The 10,131-nt window shown below is 40.9% G+C and overlaps 1 non-coding gene across 1 annotated transcript; it reads right to left on the reverse strand.

Moving 5' to 3' along the window:
- Positions 1 to 8,816: 8,816 nt before the first annotated feature.
- LOC143675418 (U2 spliceosomal RNA) lies at positions 8,817 to 9,007 on the reverse strand. The gene has a single exon (XR_013171642.1). It is a non-coding gene; the product is annotated as a U2 spliceosomal RNA (small nuclear RNA).
- Between the last annotated feature and the right edge of the window lie 1,124 nt (positions 9,008 to 10,131).

Consider the following 10,131-nt stretch of genomic DNA (forward strand, 5'->3'; position numbering starts at 1 on the left):
TTATTGGTTCTTTTTGTGTGTTGACCTAGATGAGGAAGTTTGTATGGGCCTTAGGGCCACTTCCCCCTCCTTCCTTCTCTAACTAACCTGCCTCATATGTAGTAGTTATTTCAAACTTTCTGTACAACCTTCAAATCTTACTTCCTAAGAGAGACCCTCAACTTTTTCTTCAAAGAAAAATAAAAAACACTAGCCAAGCATAGTCAGTTTTTCCACAGTAAGTTGAAAAACTCACCTGCATTTGTGCTTATAATGTCCCTGTCTCTCCTTCTGCTACAGTCCATTCACTTGTCCTCTCCACCCATTACCTTCCACCTTCTTAAGAACAATTATATCACCAGGTTCTCTTTTCTCTCCTACACCTTCAACATCTTCCTCTCTACTGCCAATTTATATAGAACCTATACAAATCTCTGATTTGAAAATAAAGAAATGCTCCTTTAATCTCATTTACCTCCACCTGGAAATCTTCCTTCACCTTCATAGCCAAATTTTCATATCATGCTAGATTCTTTCTCCAGGTTTTAAGTGTGGCAGCTACATCCTACTGCTTACCCTAGTCAGAAACCATGGCCCCTCAGTCAACCACCCCTTTCACTACCAATTCTCACCCTGACCCTTTTCAGTTTCCTTTTCCTTCTTTCAAAGGTAATTCCACTAATGACCATGTTTTGCAATCCTGAAGGTGCAAGGTGGCCCCCAATTTGATTCTTGGGGTTAATGGCATTGCCCCAATTTTAGTTCAGTCACCAACATTGAGAGCTATAGGCGGTTTCTTCATTAGCTATTCCAGGAGTAAGTTCACCTGGGAAAAAATGACTTAATTTCCCCCCAAACACTAATGACCTCCTATCATAAGAGGAAAGCATGAACCCTGCCTTCTAATATAACTTGCACCATCTTTCTTGTGAAATAATACCACTGGTGTTATTGTTCTGAGGAACACTGAGTCTCTCCTGAGCCCACACCAACTGAACGATTACTCTCAGTTGAGAAAAGGTTAATTTGCTCACAGCATCATGGCCCTCCTCTGAATTTGCCCTGTAATGTAATTGTTTACAAGCTTGGCTCCTCCTCCAGACTGCAAGTAACAACATGTCAGCACAGCCTTTGTTTTTTTCATGCTCTGGTAATGGTTCCAGGTGTTAGGACTGGTTTATGAATTTTGCTTCCTCAGTACTTGCACAGTCACTGGGGTTTGTCATCAGACAAATCTGGATTCAGATCCCAACTCCATTATTTGTTAATTGTATAATCTGAGGCAGGTGACTAATTTCCCTGAGTCTCAGTATTTGCATCTGTAAATTGAGAGAGGAATGATTCTCATTTTTAAAGTTATAGTAAGGGTATTCGGTCCAGAGCAAATGCCTGAAAAAATAATAGCTATTGTTAACTATTATGTCTGTTATGTCTAATAGGTGTAGGGTTAGGACAAATGCATAACCCTATGACAGTACCTCTAGTTTTCCTGGGGTGAGAGGATGATGGCTATTTCTTTAGAAGTTTTGGTTGAAGTAGGCCTTAATTGCCCCATAGGTTGAGGCCCTGTCACACGTCAGCTTAATCTGTGTAATCTGATCATGTACTGAAGCTTTAGCATAACCAATCCCTTTACCTTTCTGCTGAGAAGAAAGAAATCATCACAGCCAATGGTTCCATGGCTGCATAATGGAAGACCCCAGTTTAGCTCCAGGGGGAGGGCAAAGGAGGGTTGTCTGGAATGTCGTGGACTTAAAAGATCTCAGAATGAACAGAAATATCATCTGGAGAACAAATTTTCTCTCCTCCCACTGCTTACTCTCCTCCACACACTTTCCTTCTTTCTTTTCTTTTCTTTTGTGTATCTGTGAGAGAATTCTCAGAATAAAAGAAAAGACAGAAAAAGAAATTTGGGCTCTCTTTGTAGGTTCTCAGAAGCAAACCCCCTAATTTCTACATTTCACTACAATTGTTATCTACTCTCACCGTCATTTTACAAAAGAAAGACTATTTTAACATTAAAAACAAAGCAAGGTCATGTGGGAGACCCAGGTTCGATTTCCGGACCATGCACCCAAAAAAACAAAACAAACAAACAAAAGGCAAAGTAAGGATATATTCTTGGAATAGAGAACAGCCCTTTCCAGAAAATGGAAATTGAGATAGCAAATTTACGGATGTCTCTCTTCATCATCCATCTACCATCCATCTCGCTGGTAATCTAGTTATTATATGCCTACCTAAATATTTATCTGTATGACTCTATAGAAATTTTTCTCAGTTTTTTATGGGACTGTGAAACTTTTATTATGAACTTGCACTGGTCTTTAGAACAGGACTTTAGAACCATGCCCTGGAAGTTATCACAATGGGTTCCTTTTAGAGATGGACAACCTGAAACACAGAAGTTCAGAGACGAGTCACTTTCAGCTGCACAGTTAATGGCAGATCAGAACTAGGGCCAATATCAGAATCTTAATCTTAGAACCATGTGCTACTGCCTGTCTCATCTCTGCAATCTCATAAGGTGGAACAATCAGAATTCAAATACCTGTTGCAATTGAGTACTAGTGCATGGATTGCACACCAAATCAGGCTAGTCATTTCTGGCACTCTCTTTTGCAGCACTTCCAATCCTGTCTTCACTGATTTCATTCCTCTTGCTACCCTGAATTCCGCCTGAGTTGTCTCTGATGGTTAACAGTACCAACACACTTCTAGTCCCAGCCCCCTGGGACTTGGGAACTGCCCATTGTTTCCCCCTTTCTGTCATCCCTCAGAGACACCGAGTCTCAGTTCTATTTCTAAAATATCCTCTATGTCTTGTTATTCCTTCCTGACTCCACAGATCTGGTTGAGTCCTCCATCATTTCTTTTTCAGGACTGTTAATAGCCATTTACTCATGGGTATGCTAAGCTCCAGATGCTTTCTCTCTACCTAATCTTTAAACATCAACAATAGCAATAAGAAAATAATAGCTGCAGTGGCAAGCTCTAATGACTTCCCAGTGTCTACATTACAAAACCCAAACCTTTCATTGGCAAATCTGTCTAATACTCTCCTTCCTGAGTGTCACGTCTGAGACTCACCTTGTTACTCACCATTTGAGGCAAGATGCTTCTGAGCCTTTGATTACAATGTTCTCTTTGCCTGGAAATGCCACACCACATGCCGCTTCATTTCTTTCCTCTCTAGCAGAATTAGTTTCTCCTTTCCTATGTCTCCAGAACTCTTGGCATACCTCTACACTTGAGAGAATATCATGGAAAGCATGATGAGCTTATTTCTCTCCCCAACAATACATTGTGAAGCTATCAAAGGCAAGCTTTGAGGCCTTTTTCATTACTGCATGCCTCCTAGCATTTAGCTCTGTGCCTGGCGCAAGTAAGCATTGGACTAAATTTGTTGAATGGAAAGCCAAAAGACAATGCCTAGAGTTGAGAGGTCATTCTGGAGGTTACTAGTATGCAAGCTTCAGCCAGATGTTTCATATTGCCTTAGTATGCCAAACCTCAACCAACAGTATTCCTGAAAACCCTAAAGAATACACTGGGCTCTGAGACTCTATAAAAGTTTGGCTTTGGAAGTTTTCTCTTTTCTAGAAAATTAAGGTCTCCAGATTGTTCTTATGCTAGATGAGCCCTGACACCCAGAGGTACCAGTCTCTTTAAGAACATCAACCAGTTTCATTCCACTACCCCATAAGATCAGCACCTCTTTTCAGCAGGAAGAAGTTAGAATGCTCATTGCTCAGATAAGCCTGAAGATTGAGAAAATGATCTAATGAGATGGAGGAGGTGTAACTGAGAAATTAGGATTCAACAAATGATTGTGACTACTGGCTCATTATATAAATATTTCTTTTTAGTTTCTAATGTATTAGAATAGCCAGAAGGAAATACTTGAAAATTTTGAACAGTAATCCAGTAGCCTTAATCTTATAGCTTTTATCACGTGACTGACTATAAAAACTGTCTGATTGACACTCCCTTTATCCAATGTATAGGTAGATGAATAACAAAATAAGACATGCTTGAAAAAAAGACTATGTAAATACGTAACTCAGAAATAAAAATAGCCACTTATCTTGAAATATTGAACAAAGATGGGATAGAAGAATACATAACAACATCCAGAGGATAAGCAAAATTAAGAGGGAAATTAAAGCATTCAATAGCCATTGTCTTGCTCAGGAGTAGGATAGAGATATTTATTAACTTTAGACTTTGTTATAAAATTAAAGTTAGAGTATATGTAGATATTCGGTCGCAGCTGACTGATAACATCTTCAAAGGTTCTATTTACAAATGGGGTCACAGCCCACAGGACCTGGGGTTAGGACATGAACATGTCATTTCTGGGGGACATGATTCAATCACACACACACACAGATGTGTATATCTGTAATACAGAAACATACAGCAGACAATCTCAGACACACTCAGACGTGCTCAGATACACACAGCAGACCTGCTCTACAAGAAATGTTAAAGGAAGTTCTGCATTCAGAAGGAAGATGATACCAAATGAAACTTGTCACAGCTACTCAACTCTATCCTTGCAGTGCAGAAACCGCACAGACAATATGTAAATGAATAAGTGTGACTGTGTCCTAATAAAGTTTTGTTTATAGGCACAGAAATTTTAACTTCAGGCAATTTTCACATTTAAAAAAAAAAAAGGCCATACCTGGCTTCTTATCTTTTCTCTCTACTCCTTCTGTTCTTTCAGTAGGAGGTTCAAAAGCAAACCTGGGGTGACCTGTAAACTGGATTCAATGTCTGAATTTTTAAAAACATTTTTTTATTATAAAATATAGCATATATACAGAAAAGCAATCCATTTCAAAGTACTTTGTAACAAGTAGTTACAAATTTCAGAGTTTAGTATAGGTTACAGTTCCACAATTTCAGGTTTTTCCTTCTAGGGCCTCCAAGACACTAGAGATTAAAGAAATATCAATATAATGATTCAGCAATCATACTCATTTGTTAAATCTCTCCTCTGTTATAATGTCTCCTTCTGGTTTGATTCTTTTCCCAATTTTTAGGGGTATTTGAATTACGCCCATTCTAAATTTTAAAGTTGGAAAGGGCTGTTGATAATATGGGACAGGGGATGGAACTAGTTGAAATTCTTAGAGAAGCTGTCTACTCTGGGTTTCAGGATTTATCCGGCCTAGGGTCCATCTGGATGCTGTAGGTTTCTGGAAAGTAATCTTAGAGCATGAAACTTCTGTAGAATCTCAGGTAAAGAAAGCCCTAGGTATTCTTTAGGGTTAACAGGAATGGTTTGGATTGGTGTTTGGCAAACCATGGTAATTAGCAATATCTAGCTGAAACTTGCATAAGACAAGCCTCCAGAATAGCCTCTCAACTCTTTTTAAACCCTCTCAGCCACTGATATCTTTTTTTTTGTTACATTTCTTTTCCTCCTTTTGGTCAGGAAGGTGTTATCGATCCCACAGTGCCAGAGCCAAGCTCATCCCTGAAACCATGTCCCACGTTGCCAGGGAGGCTTACATCCCTGGATGTCATGTCCCACAGAGCAGGGACAGTAATGATTTTCCTTGCAGAGTTGGGCTTGGAGAAAGAGGCCACATCTGAGCAACAAAAGACATTCTCTGGAAGTAACTTTTAGCAATAACTATAAGTAGGCTAAGCTTCTCAGTTACGTAAATGAGCTTCACAAGAGCAAGCCTCAAGGGCTTGGCCTATTGACTTGGAAGTCCCTAATGTTTGAGACGGTATCAGGGGCTTCCCTATACAGGAAAGGTTAAAGTAAAGCTAAATAGTTCCATAATTTTTCTCCCATCCTTCAAGGTACTTTTTCTGCCTACTCTTATACGAAACACTTAGAGTAAGCAAATTCATAGAGACAGAGAGAGCAGAACAGTGGTTACCAGGAGTCAAGAAAGAGGGGTTTGGGGAGTTATTGCCAAATGGATGAGTTTTGGTTTGGGATGATGTAAATAGAAAGTGGTGAAAGTTATACAATGTTGTCAGTGTACTCAAGATCACAGAATTGTCTACTAAAAATGGTTGAAGTGATTTTTATGCTATGTATTCCTTTTTAACCACAACTAAAAATGAATAAGTTTTTCTTTAAAAAATAAAAAGGCCCTTGTGGCGGAGACTGCCAAAGCCTCCTTCCTATCTCGCCCGGACATGCAACAAGACTATGTTGCTCCACAGGGAAGTGTGGCCTTAGCACCAAATTCTGGCCGATACAATGCAGGCAAACAGGACAAGCACCTCTCCAGTCTTGACCTGTAAAATCTTCCCATGATAGGCAGGATTCTCCACCAAATCACTCTTCCTCTGCTGCCAGCCAGATGTAAAGGATCCAGCAGAGAAGCCAGAAGCTTTAGAGGGAGGCAAAGTCAAAAGAAGAAGGACCTGAATCCTTGAGTCACTGCATGGAAGGTTGTCTGCTGAACTGCTACGAGAGAAACACAAACATGAATTGTGTTAAACCACTGAGACTTGGGGCAACTGACTACAGCAGTTAGTCTACCTAAACCAGTGTAGCCTTGAAAATATTTCTGCTGTGATGCTCTATACTAGTCAGACCCTTAACAGACTCTTTATTTCCAATTTTGGTGTTTGTTCTCCAAAAACAGAGAGAAGAAGATGGAGAGTGTTGAGAAAAAATTAGTCAACATATTGGGGGAAAAAATAGAAAACTTGTCCCTACAGAGACTAATTTAGAAAAGTAGGGGGTGAAGCAACTTTATTATACTATCCCTTTCCGTATGATAAATGCGTATCACATTTGGGTTCCATTGCTGAGCCTCTGCCACTGCTTCTCAACCAGGCTTCATATTAGAATCACCTGGTATTTTGGTTTGTTAGTGGCTGTCAGAATGTAATATACCAGAAATGGAACAACTTTTAAAAATGGAATTTATTAAGTTACAAGTTTATAACTCTAAGGCCAGAAAAATGTCCAAACTAAGGCACTCAGAGACAGATACCTTGACTCCAGAAAGGCCAATATCTGTCACATGGGAAGAAGACACATGGCTGGTGTCTGCTGGTCCTTGGTTCTGGTTCCATTGCTTCCAGCTTCTGATGCCAGTGGTTTCCTCTCTAAGCATTTGTGCATTCACTTAACTCCTCTGGACATAACTCTGAGTTCTGTCTTGCTCAGTATCTTATGAGAAGGTACATGGCGACATCTACTCAGCTCGGCATCTCCAGACTTCTGTGTCTGCAACTGCATCTTAGCTTTCTCCAAAATGTTTTTTTCTTTTAAAGGACTCCAGTAAACTAATAAAGACCCACCTTCAATGGGCAGAGTCACATCTCTATCTAATCAAAAGACCATACCCCATAATTGAGTGAGTCAATCTCCATGAAAACAATCTAATCAAAGGTTTCCACCCCACAATACTGAATCAGGATTAAAAGAAACATAGCTGACCCCACAAGATTGTATCAGGATTAAAATATGACTTTTCTAGAGTACACAACAGTTTCAAACTGGCACACCTGGAGAGCTGTTAAAACTTTATGATGCCCAGATCCCACCAATACCAGTTAAATTATAGTTGCCAATGGTTATCAAGGTGCAGACACATTCAAAGACCATTGATTTATTCCAGTTGCAGTTTGCTTATATTTATGATTTAAGTATCCAGAGTCATAACATCAAATACACATTTACTTGAGAATCTGTTGCACCAGCAAACTCTGGCAGAAGTGGAGAGTGGAAAGGACTTGAGTTTGGAAAAGTTAGGTGAGCCTGGATTGACACATGGCTTTGTTTCTTCCCAGATATATGACGTTGGGGAAGACATTTTATTCTGTTTTTTTTGTGCATGGTCAGGAACTGGGAATCGAACCCAGGTCTCCGACAGGGCAGGCGAGAATTCTGCCACTGAGCCACCAAGGCCCGCCCCACTTTATTGCTTTTGACCCACTATTTCCTCATCAATAAAATGGAGATTTCATAGTATAGCCTACAAGGCTGTCGCGAGGAGAAAAAGTGAGCTAACGTGTGTACAGCTAGAAAGAGAATAGTCAACAAATGGTAGTTATCATGCTCAATATTTATAAACAAAGAATACCAAATTTGAAAGTATTGTATTAAAACTGCTGAAAGGATATATCCCGAAGAGATTTTCGGCAATAAAGCAGTGGCAAATTGTAAGTAACTGAACAGTGTTCATTATTTTAGGATATATAAAATACGGTTGATATTATCTTTATTGAGCATGTTATCTTTATTGTTTTAGTTTACTAGATATAAAACTATTTATAAGTGACATTGGTCTGCAAGCTATTTCCCATATGCTCCTGACCTCCTAAACTCTGAATTCTTCTTTCAAATAGAGTATCATTCACTTGAGTAGTTAATACCGCATTTTCTTTGTGTCAGCAAATAGCTTTTAAGATGAGCGTTAGCCAAATCAGGTGCCTCTTTTTTTTTTTTTTAAAGGGGGCTACAACCACTGAGAAGCATAAGACCTAGGATAGAACAGAGAGAGAGAGCCAGGTGCAGCTGACGCACATGATGGCGAGAAGGAGAAGGTCTCTCGCAGGTTGGAGAAGGAAGCGAGCAAAGGGACTGCGTGCAGCACAAGCGAAGTGCTCACACATGACTTACTGCCTAGCATTTACTACTTGCGCAAAACCTAGGTTGGCCATCCCCACGAATAAAGGATGTGACAGCAGAAAGCAAAGAAAGAAGGAGAAGAAGGAGAAAAAACAGCACAAGCAGCTCAGGGGGAAAGACATGAAGGGAGCTCTGGACATCCTGGTGTGGTAAAGAAAAGGAGCAAGCCCGGATAGCAAAGAAAAGTCAAGTCTGTCGGTTCACATCGCAATTGAGGGAGGGGTGCGCCATTCCTGGAAGTACTGCAATACCAGGTCGATGCGTGGAGTGGACGGTGCAAGCTCCTATTCTATCTCCCTGCTCCAAAAACCCATTTAATGTATTGTCCTCGGATAGAGGACGTATCAGATATTAAACTGATGAGAACAGATACTACACTTGATCTTAGCCAAAAGGCCGAGAAGCAATCAGGTGCCTCTTTTAAAGTAGGTATTTGCAAATCACTGCGATAGATCTTAAGGTCGTCAGAGAAGACTGAGACACTGAGCTTGTGCTGAAGAAGCTGATACACTGGGGGGGGGGGGGGGGGGGGGGTTGGTTTATGTTGGTGCACACACTCAGCTTGTTCTTCTGTTTTGCTTTATTTCTTCACAAAATTTCAGTCGATCACTCAGGCAATGTGTAATTGGTGCCAAAGGACAGTTACAGGGAGTAGTTACTGGGAATCTCTGCAGGATGTCAGAGAAAAGATGTGATCATTTTGGTCTTGATCATCAGGCAAGGTTTCCCAAAGGAGGCAGCTCAGGGCTCAGGTGAATAATGCGGGGGGTCCAGGTGGATTCAGTGGGTCAAGGTGGATGCAGCAGGATTCAGGTGGATGTAGCAGGGCTTGAGCGGATGCAGCAGGGCTTGAGTGGATGCAGCAGGGTCAGGTGGATGCAGCAGTATTCAAGTGGATGCAGTGGGTTCAGGTGGATGCAGCAGGTTCAGGTGGATGCAGCAGGGTTTGGATGGATGCAAGAGTTTCAGGTGGATGCAGTCGGCCCAGGTGGATGTAGTAGGATTCAAGCGGATGCAACAGGTTCAGGTGGATGCAGCAGGGTTTGGGTAGATGCAGCAGGTTCAGGTGGATGCAGTCATCCCAGGTAGATGTAGCAGGATTAAGGTGGATGCAGCGGGTTCAGGTGGATGCAGCAGAGATTGAGTGGGTGCAGTAGTTTCAGGTGGCCCGCAGCGGGGTTCAGGTGGATGTAGTGGGGTTCAGGACCTTGGGGACATTCCAAGCTGGCATTTTAAATTTATTTTCCTTTGCCACATATTATATCATCACAGTCCATGTGAGACCCTGTCTTGTGTTATTTCTTCTCTACTGTCACCGTTCCCTACTCCCATTCCGCCACCTCACTCCTTATATAAGCAATCCGTCGAAAGTGTTTATTTTGTAGTTTTTTTATTTGTACGTGTTTTTGTAAAATATGAATTGTTTTGTGGCACGCCTTTTAGTTTCTGAACATGGTATTGTATCATGTTTCATACTAATTGGAACTTTTTTTCACACAGTGCTTTATCTTGAAGATCCATCCATCTTGCTA

Source organism: Tamandua tetradactyla, chromosome 2, assembly GCF_023851605.1.
Source record: "Tamandua tetradactyla isolate mTamTet1 chromosome 2, mTamTet1.pri, whole genome shotgun sequence".
In the NCBI taxonomy this organism is placed as follows: Eukaryota; Metazoa; Chordata; class Mammalia; order Pilosa; family Myrmecophagidae; genus Tamandua; species Tamandua tetradactyla.